We start from the raw sequence: 24,024 nt of genomic DNA, 5'->3' as shown, positions 1-24,024 counted from the left end.
GCCATTATTCTACATCAGACCCAGTGGATGAGCTTCTCTGGATCCAACCCTGCCTGGTACGCTGAGGGGATGACTTCAGAGTCAGAGAAACCCAAAGCCGCCATCTCCTCCAAACACCTCACTCCCTCCTGCTTCTCTTGGAGGTGTGGATGGACAGTAGCTGCCTTATGCCTAGGGAAGAAAAGTTGTTCATATCAGAAGAAGATTCCCTCCCACCTCCTTTGTTAACCTTCTTTTCATCCTTTTGAGGGCAATGCCTACTCCTTGCTTAGAAATTAACTGATCAGTGGAACATAAAATTCCTTCTTGCTTTCTTACAAAAACTAAACATACTCTTACCATACAACCTAGCACTCATGCTCCTTGGTATTTACTTCTGTCCATGAAAACCTACACATAGATGTTTATAGCAGCTTTATTAATTTATTGATTCATAATTGCCAAAATTTGGAAGGAGCCAAGATATCCTTCAATAGGTGAATGGATAAACTGGGGTGCATCCAGACAATGGAATATCATTAACCACTAAAAAGAAATGAGCTATTCAGACACAGAAAACAAACCTACGATTACCAAAGGGGAAGGGAGAAAGGGATAAATTAGGAGTTTGGGATAAACAGATACAAACTACTATATATATAAAATAAACAACGAGGACCTACTCTACAGCACAGGGAGCTATGTTCAATATCTTATAATAAACTATAATGGAGGAACTTCCCTGGCAGCCCAGTGGTTAAGGCTGCATGCTTCCACTGCAGGGGGCACAGGCTCGATCCCTGGTCGGGGAGCGAAGACCCTACATGCCACGCAGCGCAGTCAAAAATATTTTTTGTAATAAAATAGAATAAAATATTTTTAAAAAATACAAACAAAAATAGAATAAAAAATAACCTAAAATGGAAAACAATCTGAAAATGTGTATATATGTGTGTGTGTGTGTGTGTGTGTGTATGAATCACTGTGCTGTACACCTGAAACTAACACAACATGGTAAATCAACTATACTTCAATTTTTAAAAAAAGAGAGAGATCAGCTATCAAGCCTGGAAAAGACATGGAGGAACCTTAAATTCATATCACTAAGTGAAAGAAGCCAATCTGAAAAGGCTACCTACTATATGATTCCATCTATGTGACATTCTGAAAAAAGCAAAACTATGGAGACAGTAAAAAGACCAGTGGTTGCCAGGGGTTGGGGTGGGGGAGGGATGGAAGTCAAGAGGATTTTTAGGGCAGTGAAACTACTCTGTATGATATTATAATTATGAACACATATCATACATTTGTTCAAACCCACAGAATGTACAACACCAAGAATGAACCCTAATGTACACTATGGATTTGGGATAATAAGGATGTGTGTATGCAGCTTCATCAATTGTAACAAGTGCACCACTCTGGTGGGCGATTTTGATAACGGGAGGGGTTATGCATATTTGGGGGGGAGTATATGGGAAATCTCTGTATCTGCCCCTCAATTTTGCCGTGTACCTAAAACTGCTCTAAAAATTGTCTTAATAAAAAAAATGTTTTTAATTCTTTATTGCCAAAGGCATACAAAGAAGGTAACTGCCTTATTTTTGAGTTAAAGGAAATTCACTTTCTTGATTTTAAATACAAACCATGTGTCCTTTGAAAACAACGAGTAAGTCAACACAGCACTTCACCAGGCTCCCTCTTTATTGGGTTTTCATCAATATTGAAACAGATGAGGAGAAGAAGAAAAAAATTTTTAATTAGTTTTTAAAGCCGAAAGGTGTAGCTGAGACAAGTAATAAGGCAAGACTAAAAATCCAACAGCTTTGCTTATCCCAGGGAGAAATGCGACAGAGCCAACCCTGTGACATTCTAAGAGGGGTCGTAGGGCAGGGCTAAGCTGAACGTCCCTCTCGAGAGGATGCCAGCAGCCAGGGCCCATTAACAGCAGCGCAGACAGCAGGAAAGGGAGAATGTGATTCTGGAAGCTCAGTCTCCTGAAAGAATTTCCTGCCTCGTCAAGAGGCCAAGGAGCTGAAAGCTGGGTCCTCGAAGAGAACTAAAGCACCACAGTAAAAAAGACTGAAATCCACTGACCCTCTCACTTTTTTGAGTTAGATTACTTCATCCTACCAGCACTAACCCTTTCCTCCCTCAACTTTAGATTGATGAGGGATGGGGGAGGAAGGGGGGAACAATTCCTCCTTCAGTGCTTTTTCTCTTAGGAGAGAGAGAGAAAAAAAGAGAGAGAGCCTCTGAATAAGTTAAATATTTTCCCCTCATGTAACTGTGCTCAAATTAGGGTTATAAAACAGACATGTGAAATCATAAAAAAAAAAAGAGAGAGCAAAAGGTAGGACAAGATAGTTTTGGCAAAATAAGTAGTAGAACAAATAAGTAGTCAGAATTATTATTGTACCTAAGACTCCTATGTTACACGCATTCTTAACATAGCTCTACACCTGTCGTGGTAAAAGGAATGTAGCTTTATATGAGTCTACTTTAGAGTGAAGGGTGAGTGCAAGTTTGGTAGTATCTGAGTTCATCTCCTGTTAAATATTCAAATCCAAGTGAGAAAGAGCCTCCAGATAAAATAAGTAACTCTTTGCTTCCATTGGATGCCTTTATCTGTGAGTCATCAAACACCCAAACAGAGATGCCCTAAACTCTCAGGGCACTTATTTTCTTACATAACCAAAGTCCAGAGGGAGACCAGTTCCAGAGCTTATTAATTCAGTGGTTTAGCAGCAAGGTCCTGCACCCAGGGTCTTTCCATCCTCCCACCTCATCTTCAGGGTGCCAGCTACGTCTTCTCATAATCACAAGACAGTTACAGCATCACATCCTCAGACACCAATGTCCAGAGGTTTGTGACTCTTTTTAAGAGCTAAGATACCTCTTTCAGAAACTCCTTCCCATCTCCTTGTGGAGAACTCGCTCATGGGCCCATCCCGAAGCCATTCACAAGTAAGAAAAATGAAACCTCCGTGATCCGCTAAGGCCAGTTGGGGTTGAGCCAACTCCTACGGGTGGACACAGGAGCCAAGGCAAGGCTCTGGGTGAGCCACTGAGAGCATGTGTTCGTGCTGAAAGCCAATGTCTGGTCGACATCTACACAGGAAGGCAATATTTGCTATCAGGTTCAAAATGGGCAGTTTCCATAATTTTTTCTAGCTTAATATTTTGCCTATTGAGAAGTCTAATGAATAAAATGTTAGTAGGAACTAAGCCCATCTGAAACATCTTTATGCCAGTAGTCAGAGCTTATTCTAAATGAGCGATGTGAAACCTTTTTCCAGGTAACATTCCCCCCAAACATCAACGAAACAGCCAAAGACCACCTAACTTCCTTGTTGAGAAAAACACTCGATGTTACATGAACAAGTTCCAAAATCCTGGGTGTTTATCAGACAGCCACCTTTTTTTGTCTACCCAGTAGTCTTCTTTCTGTTGAAAAACATAATCCCCTGCCACCCAGTATTCCTATAGGGTTTTGGTACAACTGCCAACTACAGCGCCCACTGCAGAGGTGACACGAGGTCCAGGCCTTGGCAATCAGGGCATTCCAGTCCCTTGACTACAATATTAGACTATCAACCAGACATTTAACCCTAACCCAGGCAAGGACCCAAAAAAATAAGTCCTTCTTTGAGATTTCTGAGATGAAAAAAACAAAAGAACAAGTGTCACCTTTCTTTTATTGGATCCTGCCATGTTTGGATCCTGGGGACCACGGGAGAAAATGTGGCCAAGAACACACAAAAAGCAGCAGAGACTAGTGGCTGTGAGAGGGAGAGACAGAGAAAGACAAGGAAATAAAGAGGTGACTCCAGCTGGCCTGACCCTGTGAACTTCCCAGCGTGACAGATTGCATAATTGGCCCCAATTTTCACCCCTCCCTGTATCCACCACTTTGGCTCTGAGACTCTGCAGTTTCCCTCACTTCCATGGGGAGAGCGTATTTTCCCACTCCCTGACTTTGATCTTGGTCAGGGGACTGACTTTGGCCAACGGCACTGGAGTACACATGACCCACAAGGGCTCTCATTGCCCTTGCCATCACCAGGAGAACCTGCCTCAGCTCACCTGTCAGAGAAGCAGGCGTGGATCCGGCTCTGCACTGCAGCCTCCCTCGGCCAGTCTGCTGATGCCTGAGCATGCTCAGCTGAGATCAGCAGAGCTGGTCCAGCCACCCAGAGTGTGAGCTAAATCAGTGCCTGCCTTCACATGTCACTGAGATCTGTGCGGTGGCTTATTACACAGAAATGGCTGTATGAGCCCAGAGATCACTCCCTGCTTTCCTTCACCTAATGTCTGTTAGTTTGTTTTCGATCACCAAAATGCAGGATTCAGAAAGGCAGGGCTTTTAGCCTGTTTTCTGTTACATCTCTAATACCAATAAAAAAAGACTGGGACATTGTGGGCACTCAATAAATTTCTGATGAATAAAGCAAGTTTGAGCTGCGTTGCTGTCACTTCAAGCCCAAGCTCTGACTAATACAAGCCACAGAGCTGATGGGGGTTTTTGTTTGGGGGATTTTTTTTTTTCTATTTTTAAATGTATTTATTTATTTATTTTTGGCTGTGTTGGGTCTTGTTGCTGCACGCGGGCTTTCTCTAGTTGCGGCGAGCGGGGTCTACTCTTCGTTGAGGTGCGTGGGCTTCTCACTGCGGTGGCTTCTCTTGTTGTGGAGCACCGGCTCTAGGTGTGCAGGCTTCAGTAGTTGTGGTTCGCAGGCTCTAGATTTCAGGCTTAATTGTGGCACACGGGCTTAGCTGCTCCGCGGCATATCTCCCCAGACTAGGGATCGAACCCGTGTCCCCTGCATTGGCAGGCAGATTCTTAACCACTGCGCCACCAGGGAAGTCCCCAGATGGATTTTTTTCTCCTTTGATTTTATGGCATATGTTTACGTCACAAAAGTCACATCAATAGAATTTAGTCTAGTGGTTTTCTCCCATATCGGAGGATTTTCTGGATCAATAAATCATTCATATATCAAGGGATGGCACAAAAGTACAGATTTAGTACTTAAGTCAATCCTCAATTACTTCTTGATAGAGAAAATGCAAGTTATAAAGCCCTAAGCTCACCCAGCCAAGGCCACACTACGGCACTGTATAGCAATGCTATTCCTTTCTTACCTACACCTCTGCTGATTATTGAGACCAGAGACGACCATTTGATTTTTGTTTCTTATTTTTTATTTCACACAGAAAAGTTTCACGAATGGTACAAAGAACTGCTGTAGGTCTTTTATCCAGATTCATCCATTGTTAGCATTTTGCTCCATTTGCTTTATCATCTGCTCACTCTATTTTTCCCCTGAATCATTTCAGAGTAATTGCAGACATAATTCCCCTTGATTTATAAATACCTCAGTGTATATTTCCCAGGAATAAGGGCTTTCTCTAACATAACATAACCACAGCACATTTACCAAAATCAACAAATGTAACATTTAATACTGATATCCAACCCACCACTCATGTTGTTTCCAATGGTTCCAATTATGTCATTTATAGCTTTTCTTTTCTTTTTTTTTTTTTCCTGTTCTGAGATCCAATCCAGGATCACACAACTCCAATTAATTGTCATGCATTTTTAGTCTCCTCTAATTGGGAACATTTCCTCAGCCCTTCATTATTTTCATGAGTTCAACATTTTAAAAAATTTGTAATTGAAAGTAAACGTATTTAATAGGATTGATTCTTTGTTGAGCATTGCACTGAATTGTATATTTAAGTTCTCTTAATCTCTCTCCTATTATTTAGTATATAGTAGCAAGGAATTTTATTTATCCTCATTTTTTAAATTGTAGTAAAACACATGCAAAATTTATCATCTTAACCATTTTAAAGTACATAGTCAGCAGCGTTAAATATATTCACACTGTTGTAAAACCATCATCACCATCCATCTCCAGGACTCTTCTCATCTTAAAAACTGAAGCTCTACACCTGTTAAACAACAACTCCCCATTCCTCCCTCTCTCCAGCCCCTGGCAACAACCGTTCTATTTCCATCTTTATGAATTTGACTCTTCTAGGTACCTCATATAAGTAGAATCAAATGGACTCATTCCGGGTATTTTGAGGGGAGGGGGGGTTTCGACTGGCTTATTTCACTTAACACATTGTCTTCAAGGTTTAACCATGCTGTAGCTTGTGTCAGAATCTCCTTCCTTTTCAAGGCTGAACAATATCCCATTGTATGTATATACTACCTTTTGTTTATTCATTCAGCTTTCCACGGACACTTGGGTTGCTTTCACCTTTTGGCTATTGTGATTAATCCTGTTAATGAAACTGGATGTACCCGGTTTTCAATGTTGGGGGGTACATACCCACCAGCAGAATTGCTGGATCATGTAGTAATTCTATTTTTAGTTTTCTGAGGAAATGCCATACTGTTTTCCATAGAGGCTGCACCATTTTACATTCCCATCAACAGTGCACAAGGATTCCAATTTCTGTATATCCTCACCAATACTTGTTCTTTTCTTTTCTCTTCCTTTTCCTTTTTTCTCCCCTAGTAGTAGTCATTCAGATAGATGTGAAATGGTATCTCACTGTGGTTTTGATTTGCATTTCCCTAATGATTAGTGATGTCGAGCATCTTTTCACGTGTTTGTGAGCCATTTGTATATCTTCTCTGGAGAAATGTTTGTTCAAGTCTTCTGCCCCATTTTTGAATTGGTTCATTTCTTTTGTTGTTGTTAAGTTGTAGGAGTTCTTTATATATTCTGGATATCAGCTTGTTATCAGATATATAATTTACAAATATTTTCTCCCATTCCGTGTTTTGCCTTTTCACTCTGTTGATGGTTATCATTTTATGCACAGAAGTTTTAAATTTTGATGTAGTCAAATTTATCTATTTTTTTCTATTGTTGCCTGGGATTTTAGTGTTACATCCAAGAAATCATTGCTAAATCCAATGTCATGAAGCTTTTCCCTCATGTTTTCTTCTAAGAGTTTTATGGTTTTAGCGCTTACATTTAGGTCTTTGATCTATTTTGAGTTAAATTTTGTGTACAGTTTTGGTGTCAAGGCCCAACTTCATTCTTTTGCATGTGGATATCCAGTTTCCCCAGCATCATTTGTTGCAAAGCCTGTCCTTTCCCCATTGAATGGCCTTGGCACCCTTGCCAAAAATCATCTGACCATATATGTGAGGTTTTATTACTGGGTTCTCTATTGTATTCCGCTGGTCAATGTCTCTTTATGCCAGTACCACAGTGTTTTGATTACTGTAGCTTTATAAGTTTTGAAATCAGGAAGTTTTGAGACATTCACCTTTATTCCTCTTTTTCATATTCAGGGCCCCTCAAAAATACATACTTATTTTAGGTATGCAAAAAAACACCATTGCGATTTTGACAGAGTGCATTGATCTATAGATTGCTTTAGGTAGTGTTGACACCTTTACAACAGTAAGCCTTCCAATCCATAAATACAGCATGTCTTTTCACTTATTTGTGTCTTCTTTAATTTCTTCCAGCCACGTCATGTACTTTTCAGTACACAAATCTTTCACCCTCTTGCTTATGTTTATTCCTAGGTATTTTATTCTTTTTTATGCTATTGTAAATGGGGTTCTTTTCTTAATTTCCTTTTCAGATTGTTCATTGTTAGTGTAGAGAAATGCAACTGAATTTTTTTTTTCTTTTGGCTGCATTGGGTCTTTGTCGTTTGCACGTGGGCTTTCTCTAGTTGTGGCGAGCGGGGGCTACTCCTCATGGTGGTGCACGGGCTTCTCATTGCAGTGGCTTCTCTTGTTGCGGAACATGGGCTCTAGGCATGTGGGCTTCAGTAGTTGTGGCACACGGGCTTAGTTGCTCCACGGCATGTAGGATCTTCCCAGACCAGGGCTTGAACCTGTGTCCCCTGCATTGGCAGGTGGATTCTTAACCACTGCACCACTAGGGAAGTCCCTGCAACTGATTTTGTCTGGTGATTTTGTATCCTACAACTTTGCTGAATTTGTTTATTAGTTCTAATGCTTTTTTGTGGAATCTCTAGAGTTTTCTACATTTAAGATTATGTAGTCTGCAAACAGAGATAATTTCAATTCTTCCTTTCCAATCTGAATGCTTCTTTACTTCTTTTTATTTTCTAATTGCTCTGACTGGGACTTCCAGTACTGTTTTGAATAAAAGTGGCAAGAGTGGGCTGCCTTGTCTTGTTCCAGATTTTAGAGGAAAAGTTTTCAGTCTTTCTCCATTGAGTATGTTAGCTGTGGGCTTTTCATACATGACATTTAGTAAGCTGAGGTAGTTTCCTTCTATTTCTAGTTTATTGAGTATTTTATCATGAAAGGTGTTGGACTTTGTCAAATGCTTTTTCTGCATCAATTGAGATGATCATATGCTTTTCTTTCTTCATTTTGTTAAAATTAAATGATAAGTAGTCTGTTCTCTTGCTCTTTGATTAAGGTAAAACAAGCTACTATAACAGCAAAAAATATAACCGACCCTCAAAGAAAGTTCAAGTTAATTCATTCATTTAGTCAAATATTTATTGAGAAAATGTTCAGTTTGTGGCAAGCACCTTTCTTATCACTAGAGTTCAAAGATGAAGGCCTAGATCCTTTCCTTCAAGAGTGTCACAATCTACTGAGGGAGACAGGCCCTTCCCCAATCAGCCCATGATCTCTATGCTCTAATCACAACAGTGTATCAACCACATCCCCCGTTTGATCACAGAGTTCCCTGAGACCATGGAGCTCTGACTCTCCTCCCTTCTTTGCCTGTCAAAATCATAGATATTTTTCCAGTCCTAGCTCAAATTCTACTTCTGAGAAATACTCTCTGATCACCTTGTCCAGAATTAATTACTCCACCTCTGTAATCTCTATTATACCCCACTCACTACTCTGAAAATTAAAAAGAGAAAGCATGAAGCATTTATCCTGCCTTTTCCTACACCATAGTGCTGCAAAAGAGCAGATGGGAGAACGTTTTTAAAGAAATATTCCAGTTAATAAATGCAGAGGAATGACAGAGAAAATCACCATTTATAAAACTCCAGTGAAATGATGGATCTTCTAGGCAACAGTCATCAGTGGATCCCAAAACCATTAGGTGAAAGGCTGTTGGGGAGATTAAGCTGACACCCCCTGAACCCACTGATCACTGAAATCAGGATAACCAGACATTATCTGCTTCAAGAAATGATGCCAGAGCAAGTGTACTATAAAGTATTCCTGCTGAAGTACACTGAACCTGCTGCAATACACCGAACCTATATCTAATCAAGCTTCTAGATCTAATCACCAATCCACAGGAAATACAGGTGGAGGAACAAGATAAACAACACCACAAAGGAAGCAATCTGCCAAATCCACAGACGGTGCCACATTCTACCAGGATAAATGTGTTGGTTTCACTAAAAAACCATTAAACAAAAAGGAGGAGGAACGGTTATAGAATAAAAGAGGCTTATGAACCATAACAACAATTTACAATGTGTGGACCTTATTTAGAGGTCAATTCAAACTAACCAACTGTAAAAAAGATACCGCTGATACTGTTAGAGAAATGTGAATAAGGAGTAGGTATTAGATGATATTAAGGTTTATTGTTCATTTTGTTTGGTATGCTAATAGCATGGTTATGTGTTTTAAAAGTCTTTATCACTTAGAGTTGCATACCAAAGTACTACTGGTGAAACAATATGGATCCTGGGATTTGCTTTAAAATACTTCAAAAATAAATAAATACATACAAACAAGGGAATAGATGAAATAAGAATGGTATAAACGTAGGCTATATATATATATATATATAGAGAGAGAGAGAGAGAGAGAGACGTAGAGAGAGGTTCATTATACTATTTGCTCTTTTTTCATACATATTTGAAATTTTCCAAAATAAAAAGTAAAACAAATCTTAATAAAACAAACAGTAGCAAGAAAAACCCTTTGACGTGGAAGAACATTGGAGGATCAGAGGGTGGGCATCTGTGTCAGAGTCCAGATCTGCTACTAACTAGCCACTCTAGGGCTCTGGGCCTCAGCTTTTTTGTTCATAAAGTAAAGAGTTGGATTTGGACTTCTAAAGTCTCTTTCAATTCTAACATATTATGACTCTGTTACTCTGAAATCCCCATCTCTGGTTCCTTCTCAAGAATCCTTTCCCAACTAAGTAACTGTAAGCAAGATAGGAGTTTCCTCTAATTCTCCCAAGACTACTCTCTGAATATATGACTTGCCTATCTCACTTTCTTTTCTCTCATTCAGAGAAAGCACCACAACTAATTCCTCTTTATCTAAGTCATTCAGCACTTGCTGCAGTCCATATACACATCTGCTTCTGTTATATGTGTATATGTGTCAGTGTTGTAAGTCGGAGACTGTAAACTAGGACACTGTCAACCCAGCATATGGGTGTTTGCTTTAATCACGCTGATGACTTAGCACCTTGTCAGCATGCAGCAAATGTGTAGGATTATAATACCACGGTGTAAATAGTGAACTTTCTAAGCAATCTGTTGCAGCTGGCCTAACTGGCCACAGAGAGAATACAAAAACCTGTATATCCTGTCTTAATTTGCTTCTTTTCCTCCTGTCCCACATTATGAGATGTCATTTGGTGGACCATATTTCCAGGGATGAGAAATGTGAATAAGGAGCAGGGAGAATAGGCCATGCAAAATTGGCTTAATCCACAATATGTCTCTTTTCCCTCACTAAATCAGGGTGTATGACCCCTTTCCCGTGTGAGGAATGCAAACTCCTCCAATTTTATCTTTTAGATAACTTCTCAAAACCAGGTAGTGACCACATGAGAACTTAAGAAGATGTCTTTTCTTTTCTCTTTCTTTTTTTTGTTGGCGGGGAGGCGGTGTTGAGGAAAGGGATGAAACAGACGGCTGTGCTTTTGAATGTTTAGCCAATTCCAACTGGGTCATCATATTTTGCCTATATGTAAAACTGCTTTAGGTAAATTTTCTCTAATCCATCCTCTCAACTGTAGGATGACCTGGTTTAAGGTTGTTAAACACTATACATAGATGAATTTCATACCTGCTGAAGCAGTGTTTCAAAACCTTTTCTTCATAAAAAAATGTGGCCATAAATTTCCATCAGAGGTTGCAAAAGGGTAGCCCTTTACTGTTGCAAGTGGCCTCACAAGACTATGCTGATGGGGTAGTACCTTGCATACTGAATTACAAACAAACTCCTCAGCTTGCATTCTATACACAGGGTAATGATAGTTCCTATGTTTCAAGGATCTATTACGAGGATCCAGTGAAACAATACACATAAAATGTTTAACACCAAAATGTTCATTGCAGCTTTATTTACAATAGCCCGGAGATGGAAACAACCTAAGTGCCCATCAACGGATGAATGGATAAAGAAGATGTGGCACATATATGCAATGGAATATTACTCAGCCATAAAAAGAAACGAAATTGAGCTATTTGTAGTGAGGTGGATAGACCTAGAGTCTGTCATACAGAGTGAAGTAAGTCAGAAAGAGAAAGACAAATACCGTATGCTAACACATATATATGGAATTTAAGAAAAAAAAAATGTCATGAAGAACCTAGGGGTAAGACAGGAATGAAGACACAGACCTACTGGAGAACGGACTTGAGGATATGGGGAGGGGGAAGGGTGAGCTGTGACAGGGCGAGAGAGAGGCATGGACATATATACACTAACAAACGTAAGGTAGACAGCTAGTGGGAAGCAGCCGCATGGCACAGGGATATCGGCTCGGTGCTTTGTGACCGCCTGGAGGGGTGGGATAGGGAGGGTGGGAGGGAGGGAGACGCAAGAGAGAAGAGATATGGGAACATATGTGTATGTATAACTGATTCACTTTGTTATAAAGCAGAAACTGGCACATCATTGTGGAGCAATTATACCCCAGTAAAGTTGTTAAAAAAAAAAAAATGCCCATCATATAGGGTGATTCTGAAGATGAATAGTAACGTTTACCATTTATTAGGGGACTTACTATAAGCTAATCAATTATATATATATATATATATATATATATATATATATATATATATATATATATAATTGCATTAATCTTACAGAAATTCCACAAAGTAGAAATTATTATTCCATTGAGAAAAAAGGCTCATAGACGTTAAGTTACATGACAAAGGCCTAATACCTGATAAGCAGCGGAAGTGGGATTCAAACTCAGGTCTGAACTGGCTTCACATCAAGAGACACTACACTTTCTTCTAGAAGTAATTGAGATAATATCTTTAAAATGAACAAGAACTGTACCTGACATAAAGTGGACAATAAATGGCAATTACTGTTATCATTATGATAACCTCCTCCTTCACGTCCAAAACACACACACACACACACACGTGCACACGTGTATGAAATAAAAAAGAATCTGTATCCTAAAAAAAAAAAAGTGTTTAACACAGTGTCTGGGAGCAGTAGTCAAACAAGATAGTCCTTTGTAAGCACTCCCTTGCGGTCCCTAGAAAGAGGACATTTTCAATAAACATTTGTTGAATTAATACATTGAATGACGTAATTGGAAAGATAAGTGGTTCGATATCCATGAACAAATAGACGTTCTCCCTTAACAGCGTCATATAACTTCTCAAGGCTTTTTACAAAGAGTGTTTTAAGCTACAGAATGCCCCAACACAGAGCTTTAAAATCAAATAACTCAATATTGAAATTTTAACAGGGAGAGTTAATAAAGGGAAGGCCCATTTATTCAGATGAATCAAAGATGAATCTGAGATATAATCATATTTTATGTGTACAGGTCATTCACCCTAGAATCAAAGCACTCACCACATATTTCACTAACCCTTGTAACACCCACAGGTAGATGTTGGAGATGATCCCCTTGTTACTGATGGAGAGAGAGCCTGAGGCCCAGGACAGTGAAGGGACTTGTCAGAGGCCACATCAAGTGAGTAATGGAGCAAGAATCGGAACTAAATTCTAGTCTTCATCCCTGGTGCACTTTAGGTTTTACCACAAAGTTGCCTAACATCTCAGTTACTTTTTAACTCTAAAATCCATTTTGAAATAAACCCTCCCCTTAAAAAAAAAGAAATTAGCCAAGAGTACAAGATTCAATAACTAAAATAGAAAAAACATAAATCAGCTGGGTTTTTTGTTTGTTTTGTTTTAATGGTTCCACATCAGTTAGCAGCGTCTAGGGAAGAAAATGGAAACAAACATTGGTTCAAAAACAAAATTCTGCATAAGGCAGATCGCTGCCTTTTAGGGCAATTAATGCGAACGCTAATTTGCAACTGAAAACAACGAGGATTTGGTTTTGAGTTTCCAAACAGAACTATAGAGGTTGAGCAGATTCCTTCATTGATTTCCCTATGATTCTACCTGGGGGTGGTGGGTAAAGAAACTCTTTTTAATTGACTCATTAGAACAGGGGTTACCAGAATTTTCTGGTATTTTAATCTCCACCTTCTCCCAGAAGCCCGCAGGATGAGTAGTTATGGTTTTAGTATCCCTTGACTTAAGATAAAATAAATAAAGACAAAATGACCAAAAGCTCCTATGAATTCGGTGACATTCTCAGTGAACTTGTGTTTACTACTCCCCATATCTCCGTACCAAAAAACAACCATCGCGCTGCGAAGGCGTGCTGGGTAGACGGGTTCCCGGACGCCCGCGAGGAGCGCCCAGGCAAGGACCCCGGATTCGGGGGCGCAGGGCCGGGAGGGTGAAGTTTACGTTCACTCCATCGCTGCAGTAATGGAGAAAAACGGACTCACAGAGTAAACCACTCCACTCCCAAGCGGTTTTTCTGATTTTTATTTTTTAAGCATAAAGACGATGTGAACGAGGAACTCGCTGGCAGCGCCTTGCCCGGCCGCGCGCCCGCTCCAGCCGCGCGCGCCCACGCCCACGCCGCGCCCGTGTCCGCGCGTCCCCGCCGAGGCTCGGCGCACAGCCCGCCCAGCGGAAACCCGCGCTCGAGCTCGCCCCGCACGCCAGCTGCCCGTAGCAGGCGGGCTCTCGGTTCCCAGAGCAGTAGTTCCCAGTTTCTAGTTTCCTTATCGACACGATTTCTCCCTTGGGTCTTCCGCGGGGATCAGACGGTGGCCGCGGCCGCGGGTGGGGAAACCCGCGCCTGCGCCGGGCTCGGTCTATCCGGCCTCGTGTGGCTGGCTTATTCCTACCCGGAAACTTCGAGCTGTGTGGGCCCCGGCAGGGACTTGGGAGGGAGGGAGTTTGAGAAGAGGCTTCACTTTTTAATCTCCTAGGCAGTTTGATGGGCGCATGCCAGGCCCGCGCTGGCTTCGGGGCAGCTCGGCCAGGCCCCGGGACACACCCGGCGGCCGCGGAAGCGCTGAGGGGATGTTTGGATGGCCGGAACCTCTGGCTTCCTTTCAACCTTCTGACCTTTCAGAGTCCAGGCCTGTTGTGCCTGCGGCTCGCGATCGGCCCTCTTTGCCATCTTCCCACGAGAAGTTTGGGCCTCCGAGCCTAGACCCAGATTGCGAGGATTCTGGCCTTGGCTTCACCGTCTATCAACTGCTTACTGCCCCTGACCAAGTTACTGACCCTCACTGGTCCTCAGCTTCTCTGCGAGTTGGGAAGTGTAAGAACACCAACTTCAGAGGGCTGTCGAGAAAAGGCATTTAAACAGTTGGGGCACAAAGATTGTTCAGTTCGTGTCAGGGGCTGCTTGGCAGAATTCAACAAGCTCGGTATAAGGACTCATCCGACAACAGGTATTTCTTGACCCTGCGTGCCAGGCCGTGCCCTGGGAGCTAAAAAGAAAGCAGCGAAGGTAGCAGACAAAATTGCTGTCCCCTTGGAGCTTGCATGGCTGACGTGGAGGGGGCCGGGGAGGGGTTACCCAGCAAACGTATAGTGTAGCCCATAGTGAGAGCAGGCACCGGGGCACAGACGCAACTCTAAACAGGGTGGAAAGTCGAGTCAAGTGAGGGTAGGAGGGGGAGCCATGGGAGAAGCTGGTCCAGCTAGAGGGAAGGTCACTAAGGATCTGCTGTCCAATCTGCTTCTAAATCCTGTCACTCCCTGGACCCCTCCCACCTCAGGCGAGCACATCACCGGGAGAGCCCGCCCTAGGGAGCTCTGCCTAAGGAAACAGGCCGGGTAGCTGAAGGGAAGCCCAAAGGGAGTCCCAGTCCCAGCCCTCACGTTTAAATGAAGTTCTCCTCCCTCCATCCCACCCCACACTCTGCAGCCCATCCCGGTACATCTTCAAAAGAATTTCCCTGACAGAATTATAAAGGGGGTAAACTCACATTCTCGAAAGGAATCCAACTTCCCCTTCCCCCTTTCCGTGGAAGATGATGAGGCTGGCGGGTGATGGTGCTAGCATAAACCAAGCAAAAATGGCTTCGCCCCGTCCCACCCGCAGAGCTCCCAGCAGGAATAGTAACCGCACACCTCCAAGACGCTGTACACAGAAACGTCAACAGAGGAACAATTTCAGCTGATGCTACTACATTCTTCTTTACCCTGCACCACTACAAACAGAGACATGGCTTCTAAAAGCTAGGTAAGGTACAAGGCATATGTGCACACTTACCAGTCTGGCCTGAATACACACTATCAATCTTATATATCAGTAAAAATCACTACCACTTACTGTGCTCTTCTCATGTGCTTAGTGTTTTCTGTGGATTTACTTATTTAATATCACTGATAACCCTATGAGGTAGTATCTACCATCATTTTACAGGTGAGAAAACAGTTTTCGAGCAGTTAAATAACTTGCCCAAGGTCACAGAGCTAGGATTTTGTGGAGTACTCCCTTTCTCCCATTTTTTTGTGGGTTCATTCATAATAAAATAAATATTTATTGAGTGCCTTCCACGTGACAGACACTGTTCTAGGCACTGGAGATGCAGCAATTTTAAAAAAAAATCCCTGCCCCCGTGTATATGACTGACATTCTTGTGGAGGGACAGAAGCAATAAGAGGGGGGAAAGGGACTTCCCTTGTGGCACAGTGGTTAAGGGTCCGTGTTCCCAATGCAGGGGGCCCAGGTTCTATCCCTGGCCAGGGAACTAGATCCCCTATGCAGGCCGCAACTAAGAGTTAGCATGCCGCAACAAAGGCGCCCACAAGCTGCAACTAAAGGAGCCTGCCTGCTGCAACTAAGACCCGGCCCAACCTAATAAATACATAAATAAAATTTTTAAAAAATAGAATAAAGATAAAAGAAGAGGGGGGAAAGTAAATACAGTATATGAGAAGTTAAATACTGAGCAGAAAAATAAAGCAGGGAAAGAGGAAAAGGAAGGGATGAAGTCGCAATGTTAAACAGGTGGTCAGGGAGCACTTCACCCAGGAGGTGACATTTGAGCACAAAGCAGAAGCAAACTATGCCTTTGTGAGGAAAAGCACCCCCCCCACCCCCCCACCCCGCAGAGGGCACAGCAAGTGCAAAGACCCTGAGGCATGACTAACAGGAAGGGCAGGGTGGCTGGGGAGAGTGAGCTTGGGCCAGGAAAGAGAGGTAGAAGTGGTCAAGGAGGGGTGGTCACTCAGGGGTGTAGACTGAAGGACATAGGCTGTGACCCTGAGTGAGGTGAGGAGTCACTGGGGGCTGCTGAACTCCCTCGTAGAACTGGATCACTCTGACTGCAAGGGGGGACAAGGTAGAAACATGAAGAGCAGTTGAGAGGCTGTCATAACAACGTAGGTGCGAGAGGATGAGGGTGTGGGCCCAAGTAGCAGTCGCAGTGGTTAGATTCTGAGGATCCACAGTAGATAGAAGCTCAGTGTTTTCCAGTAGGCTCCATCCTGAGTGTGAAGGGAACAGGAGTTAAAGATGATGCCAAAGTTTTGGCCTGAGCACCTCGTGGGAAAAAAAGAAAAAAAAAATGACTTGTTCTTAAGGACGGAGCAGGTTTGGGGGCAAAGCTTCAAACAAGTTACATTTGAGCATCTTGTAGACATCTGGGTGGAGATGCATATCCGGCAGGCAGTTGAATAAACAAAACTGGAGGCTGGACCTTAGGGAAGAAGTTCAGGCTGGAAATATGTATATTTTTAATGGGGGGTTGTCAGGCTCTAGGTGCTGGTAACTGCAAGAGATCACTTAAGGGGTGAAGGCAGTTGGGGAGAAGAGGGCGGGAAGCCGGCCCAGGTGTGCCCCTACTTTCTCTACTTCATTACGACCAAAGAGAGAGGGAGACGAGCACTCGGCGTACTAGGTGCTTCCACGCTGAAGCTCTGCCCACTCTCCTGGGCAGAGTTAATCCCTCTCAGCGAGGCAGCTGGAAGGAAGCAAGAGTTTGGCGTGCTCCGCTGGGCATTAAACAGCCCGAAGCTCCGCTGTCATGATCCCAGGCAAGCCGCTAAATCTCTCTGGTGTCAGTATTCCCCTCTGTAAAATGGGGATACTAACACCCGTTTACTTAGTAGTAATCTGGATTCAGTGAATGGAGCCCAGCAAACCAGCCCTTGTGCTCCTTCCTGTTACTCAGGGCTCTCCCCAGCATTTCACGTCCTGTCCCCTCCACGCATTGTCCTATCTTCGTACACTCTCCCCCAGTGCCACGCTGGTACGAAACGGGTGTTCCGGGAAAGCATGAACGAAGCCTGAGATGGAGAGCGGACTCCGGAGCGGACGCCCGGTACCGGAGCGAGCCCGCAGCTCATCCCGCCTTAAAGGGTAGGGATCCCGAGCATCAGACCTGGTGCGGAGCCGCGATGGCGTGCCTCTGCCTCGAGCCTGGAAAGGGGGCGCGGTCCCCGACGCCCCCTCCCCCGAACCCACAGCCGTACGCGAGCGCCTTCTTCTCCCCGCAGACGCGGCGGGAGGGGCCCCGGCGCTTCCGCCAAGAGGCGAGCAGAGCAGAGCCGGCTGCGGTTCTCCTGGACCAGCTCTGAGAGGCTGGCAGCCGTCGCGCTGTGGCTGTGCCGCCGCCTGGACGCGGAGGGCCGGGGCGAGGACTGGGCGGCCTGCGCGCTGGGAGCTTGCGGGACTGCGCCCACCCCGCCCGCCTGGATGCACCGGGAAAGGCGCCCTGTCTGCGGTTATATTTTTTAAAAACAGGGACTCCTCTCTCCCCACTGACTGCCGTCCCTCTGATTTCTGAAGGAAAGGGGAACACAAGTTTCCTGTAGACAGGTCATCCGAGGAATATCGTGTTAGGATCCTCTCCGATCTGCAGACCAGACGGTTGTTCTGGCAGAAGCAGCCCTGGCGCCCGCGACGCGGAGGCGAGGGGTCTGCCCGGGACGAGAACGCGCGGAGAAGAATCCAAGCCTTCGGACCGTTTCCCATGCCCGCGGGTGAAACCCTCAGGCTGGTGTTGAGGATCTCACGCGTTAGAGTAGAAATTCATTAAACCGAATTTACCTTCCAGCAAACCGGGCCAAGATCCCAGTCTGGCAACAGTGGAGGAATTAATCTGGATGTTACACGCGGTGCTACTTCAACTTTGGGAGGGAGGGGCGGGTGTCACCGATCTCTTCAAAATCGGACGCAAGCTATGGACCTTAGCTCAAAAACACACACCAGTTTGGGATGCATGTTTGACGTTTCAGGAACACACACACAGACACACACACACGCACACACCCCTCTCCTCTATCACACCTGGAGCCTTAGAAAAAACCCGGTGCCTGACAGAAAGAGTATGCACAGGCTTTGTGATCTCTGTAGAGGAAAAACAACAAAAACAAAGCATCCACAGGGCTTGTTTGGGTGGTTGGTTTTTTTCTCAGTAACAAGTGGACAACAGCTAATCAAGCGATCAAGTGAGTTTGGTGGATATGAAAGGACACAGACCTCCTGGGAAAGGAAAGATGCAATTAAAATAGAATCATTCCCTTGGGTTGTCCTGCCCTCTCCAAACCACCAGCAAAAATGTAATTAGGACAAAAATGTTTTGGAAGGAAGTTAGCAAACAGGGAAGGTTAAACGTAATGATGACAGTTCTGTAATTTTGTTGTCCTGTTAACCAAGAAATTTCTATGTTGTAAGTCAAGAACGTTTGATGGCCTCAGAGAAGCAGTACATGTGCTGTTTTTTGGGGGGGATGAGGTGGTCAGGAATGCCTTACATACTGCTCCAAGGATAGCAGCTCTCCACCATCTAACCGGCCTGCTGGTGCTGTTTTTGTGTAACCGTGGAGGATAACATATCTGTCTTATTTTATTTCACCAGATGGAGAAAATGGAACAATATTTGAAAAAAAAAAAAAAAACCCTACATTTCCTGTCTTTTTGTTCTTAACATAAAAAGTACTTTATGGCTATTTTTTTCAGCATATTTTCTCCTCCTCTGGGGTGCTTTTTAAAGCCTCAAAGCATATATTTGCCAGGAGTCTTTGGGTTTTCACAATATTCCTAACTTTTTCTATAACCGAGACTTGCTGGACCTGCTCCATTAGGGAAACTTGTGTTTTACAAGCTGTAGACAATAACTGCAATAGCTAAGCTCTTTTTTTTTTTTTTTGAGGGGAAATTTTAAACTTAAAACACTTAGTATTTATGGGCCATTGCTTTTTCTTTTATTACCCATTTAACCATGTCTTTTCTTTGACGCTCATCCAGAGAGACTCTCATCACCCATGGCTAGATCAGAGAAGCCAAAAGGAAAGGTCTTCATCATCTCTAATCTCCATCTCTCACCTCCCTCCAAAGCAGTTTACAATAAAGAGAACTCACTCCCACATCCTGAACCCTGCGCTTCTTTGATCTTCCCCATCATTTTCTTATTAAAAACAACTGCCCTGTTGCCACCACCACCACTTTCAGGTTGTCTGAGTAACTATTTTCATCCTTAAATTTTTAATTTTGAAAACCAAGTCACATATTAGAGTTATTACGGCAAATACAATACCCCTACTTGAAAAACGGGAAATCTGTAGAGCACAACCTATTAATTTTCCACCAGTTAGAAAGCACTAAAATACTACTTTCTGAATATGGGTCTCTGGTTTTCCAGCCTGGCTTCTTCCTGTCTCAGTCACACCACCTTTCATGGTTTCCTGGATTATTTCTTCCACTGAACAGTAATTAAAAATGAGTGAATATTCCATTTCATACCCACCAACATCCCCATTTTAAAATCTGCATTCTGTAACAAGTTACCAAACTCCAGCCAATGATGCAATATACCACCAAATTCCAGTAGAACAAAATAATTTGAGAAAGACTTCAGATTTCACAGTCTTGGAATTTAGTAACTACTAAAACGCACGTTTCCTCTTTACTAATGAACGGGGTCAAATAATTAATTTAGCAAATAAGAAAATGTAAAACAAAGGTTAAAAAGCTTATGCTTTAGATTTTATACATAAAGATTGTAATCAAATTTGGGGAAGGGGCATTAACATTAGCCAAAGTTGAAAAACATGAATGAAGCAAGGTTCTTTAGATTTTTATATAATGCCTAGACTTGTATAATACCTTATACAAGTCTCTAGGGGATTCTTACATTCACAGTTAGACATATACCTCCAGTTTCTGAGTTTCAGTGTCCCTAAGGTCAAGGGTACATTCCACTTGGAATTATCTTCCTCCAGGAAATATGTTCTCATCATACAGCTTTCACCAGGTTGGGTGGCTGGGTCGGGAGCTGCTGCTACAGTTCCCTCAGCGGCATTTTCTCCTTCCAGCAGGGCACTGGCTGAACATTACTGCCCTTGCTCAGACAATTGTGAGTCTTCCCTGCTGTAGTGTAAACTGTACCAGGGAAGGGATTACACCTATTTTGTTCAGTATTGCGTTCCAATACTTATTATTTAATGAATTAATAGAGAGTTGAATTGATGTCTTTTTTTAAGCCTAGGGAAGTCAAGTGCAAGAAACAAAACCAAAGTCTCTGCATCTCCTTCATTCAATCTAGTGAGGAAGCCTCATGAGTAAAACAAGGGCTGCGCAGCAACTGACCAGCAGCTGAGTTTAAAACCCACCTCAGATACGTACCAGTTGTGTGACTTTGGAGAAGTTACCTAGCCTCTCTGAATCTCATCTCCTCTTCTGTAGAAGAGGTATAATAAAGCCCACCTTGTAGGGTTGTTTCAAGAACTTATAAACATAGAAAACACCTGACATATGTAGGCAATCTATAACCAAACAGTTCCCTTTTCTATACAGTAGGTCCTTATTGTTTCTATAACAATAGAAGCAATAAGGACCTACTGTATAGAACAGGGAACTGTATTCAATATCTTGTAATAACCTATAATGGGAAAGAATCTGAAAAAGAATATATATATGTATAACTGAATCACTTTACACTTGAAACTAACACAACACTGTAAATTAACTATACTTCAATAAAAAAGGTTTAATTTAAAAAAAAATCATCATTCATTCATTGAATGTATGTCTGCTATGAGCGCCGGGGATACAAAGATGAATAAACCAAAACCCTTCCTCAAGACATCAATCTCGTAAGTAATATGGCAAATGCGGTACCAGAGACAATCAAAAGGAATTATGGGAGCAACTCAGCTGGAGAGAGGGGTACAATCCAAACAGAAGGGAGCATATGATTAGAGACACGAGGTCTAAACACTATGGCTTGTGTAGGTGACCACGTGAGGCTGGCTTCCCATTTAATGCAAAGCGACCCCCCGACTTATTACAATGGCTGATGAAAACCCATCCAAAAATCACACTCACACATGCTGTCATCTCTCTGACCTCATCTCATACTACTCCCTCTGCTCTCTCCTATCCTGGATGTGCTAAGCACACTCCACCTTAGGGCTCTGCGCTGGCTGTTCCTTCTGCCTAGATGTTCTTCCTGTTTATCCATGCCTCACCTCCTTTCGCATCTTTGCTCTAATGTCATCTTTTCAATAAAGCCAAACTTGATCAGCCTATCTAAAATCACACTCCCCCCAGATCCTATAAAATGTGCTTGCTTATTAAGTCTATTTTTTACTGTTACCACCCACCCCCTTCCATAAAAACACCATGAAGGCAAAGATCTTAGTTTTTTTCCCCAAGGTATGCCAAGTGCCTAGGACAGTGGCTGGCACACAGTAGTGTCAAATGAATGAATCAAGTGTGGCTGGAATGTGAAGTCAGGGCAGGAAGGAGAGAGAGGTGAAGCTGGAGAGATGTACAGAGGCTTTGAATGCTTGTGGCTAAGAGCTGAGATTTTTATCTGGTAAGTAAGGGGAAGCCATTAAAGGTGAGTGGCATGTTCAGATCTGCTTTTTAGATAAGTCACTCAGGGAAAGGATTTGAAGGGAATGATAATGGCAGAGCCTTAGAGTTAAGAGGCTGCAGCAGCAAGTGAGCTAGAGAGTAAAATAGGAAAGCCCTACATAAGAGCAGTAGAAATAAGAAAAGAAGGGAGGGGACATATCTGAGACATAATTAGGAGGTTAAATCAGGACTTGATAACTGACTTAAAGCAGAGGGAGAGAAAGGAGACTCAAAAATGACTCTTTGGTGCGTAGTATAGGTGACTGGGAGGTTGAATTCAGTGAGGTCTAGAATATGGAGAGGGAGGGGGTGGGTGATGAGTTCATTCCATGTATATCCATAGTGGTCCCAGTGTCACTTGTGGAAGAGGAAATTTGAGCTCAGGAGAGAGGTTTAGATCAGAGATATTCTTTCTACCTAGTGAAAATTACACTAATTTTAAAAGGAGAACAACTTTCATTTCAAACATCCAAAATCACAAAAACAGTAGGAATTAAAACACAGCTATGTTTCTTAAGATCTTATATGTCTACGTAAATATCTATGATTTTTTCCCCCCGATAGCAAAGAAAATGTGATTTGTTGTTGTTATTTAATTGACTCTTGCTCCAGACTTCACTATTGTTAGGAGATTTTCAGCTAACTGCCCAGAGAAAATAATAATCTCTTCCCCTCCAAAAGTTACCATGTTTGGTTGTGAAATAACTAGTGGTATAATACAGAGAACATACCCTTTCATTTTGTAAAAGTGTTAGGGGGAAGTTAAAGAAATTCAAAGGTGATATTATATATTCAAAACAAATTTGAGGAAATACGTTCAAAATGACATGTAATTAGTGGAAGTTACTATCACAACATATGATTGAAACAAATTGCCTTATGAGCTTTCTCTTCTCCATCAAACCTCTATATAAATATAAAGCATGGAAGAAGGGACAACACTATACTGTCCCTTAAAATTACAATTAGGAGGAAGTGTAAATTGTTTTACTTCACTAACGATAATAATAATAATTTATTGAGTATTTACTTTGTGCCAGTGCACTGTGCTAGGCAATTGTCCAAGTTTTCCCTGATTTCTTCTTGCCCTTTGAAGGGAACAGATGATAAAACAACAAAACAGGACTTAGTTGAGCAACTTGCTAAAGGTCACTTTGCTGTCAAGTAGTGAAGTCATCTTTTAGGAGAGGGGAAACAAAATTTTTTTCTTTCCAAGATCCAATTATTAGTTGCAACTTGCCTTGACCTGTTACGGATGGGCGCTGTGAAAGCACTGCAACGTGAGGCAGTCTGACTGGTTCACAGTTGCTGCTATCCCCAGAACCTAGCAGGTCAGGCACTTAAAAATATGTACTATGTGTAATAACTTTGTTATATAAACAAGTGACCAGATAAGCCCATGTTAGTTGATCTGAGAACTCTCTCCACAGTGCTCATAATAATATAACTGTTTTCAATATTGTGAAATATTTTCTTTCTAAAGGTGAACTTATTATTTAGGACTCTGGAGAGAATGTTTTAAACTCAATAGTAACTAGCCGCGATCATAGAAAACAAGTGATAATAGCAAGTAAGTGCCCAAGCACACACACTGGATTGCGAACTGGGCCCTGGGTTATACAGACTCACAAGCTCATCCGGGAGCCAGCGCAGAGCCCTCGCCCTACACTTTTGCTAAACTGATTCCAGCCAGGTCACCACCCATGGATTACAAGTGACATGGAAGCCATCGTCAGTTTTTTAAACCAGCGCTGTTTCCTAGGCTGCATAACAGGCTAGCATCTGCGGTCCTTTACTTTAACCAAATAAACTGCGTGAAGGAACTCCCTCTTCAAAGCCAAATTACCAAATCAGCGCTCAAAAGGTGAAGCTCCGACTGCTTTCTACTTTTGACTGCGATCCCCACCGCCCCTGTA

General features: G+C 42.6%; 1 pseudogene across 1 annotated transcript in view; it reads left to right on the top strand.

The window, feature by feature from the left end:
• Positions 1-14,214, top strand: part of LOC309972002 (large ribosomal subunit protein eL6-like) — a 75,418-nt pseudogene extending 61,204 nt beyond the window's left edge. The window contains exon 2 of the transcript in view: positions 13,774-14,214. The product of the transcript in view is annotated as a large ribosomal subunit protein eL6-like (transcript). The remainder of the gene's footprint in view (positions 1-13,773) is intronic.
• Positions 14,215-24,024: the final 9,810 nt, after the last annotated feature.

This window comes from Leucopleurus acutus, assembly GCF_964270905.1.
Source record: "Leucopleurus acutus genome assembly, chromosome: 15".
NCBI classification, from domain to species: domain Eukaryota; kingdom Metazoa; phylum Chordata; class Mammalia; order Artiodactyla; family Delphinidae; genus Leucopleurus; species Leucopleurus acutus.
The sequence above is the reverse complement of the archived record's forward strand: the minus strand, read 5'-3'. Positions and strand labels throughout refer to the sequence as shown.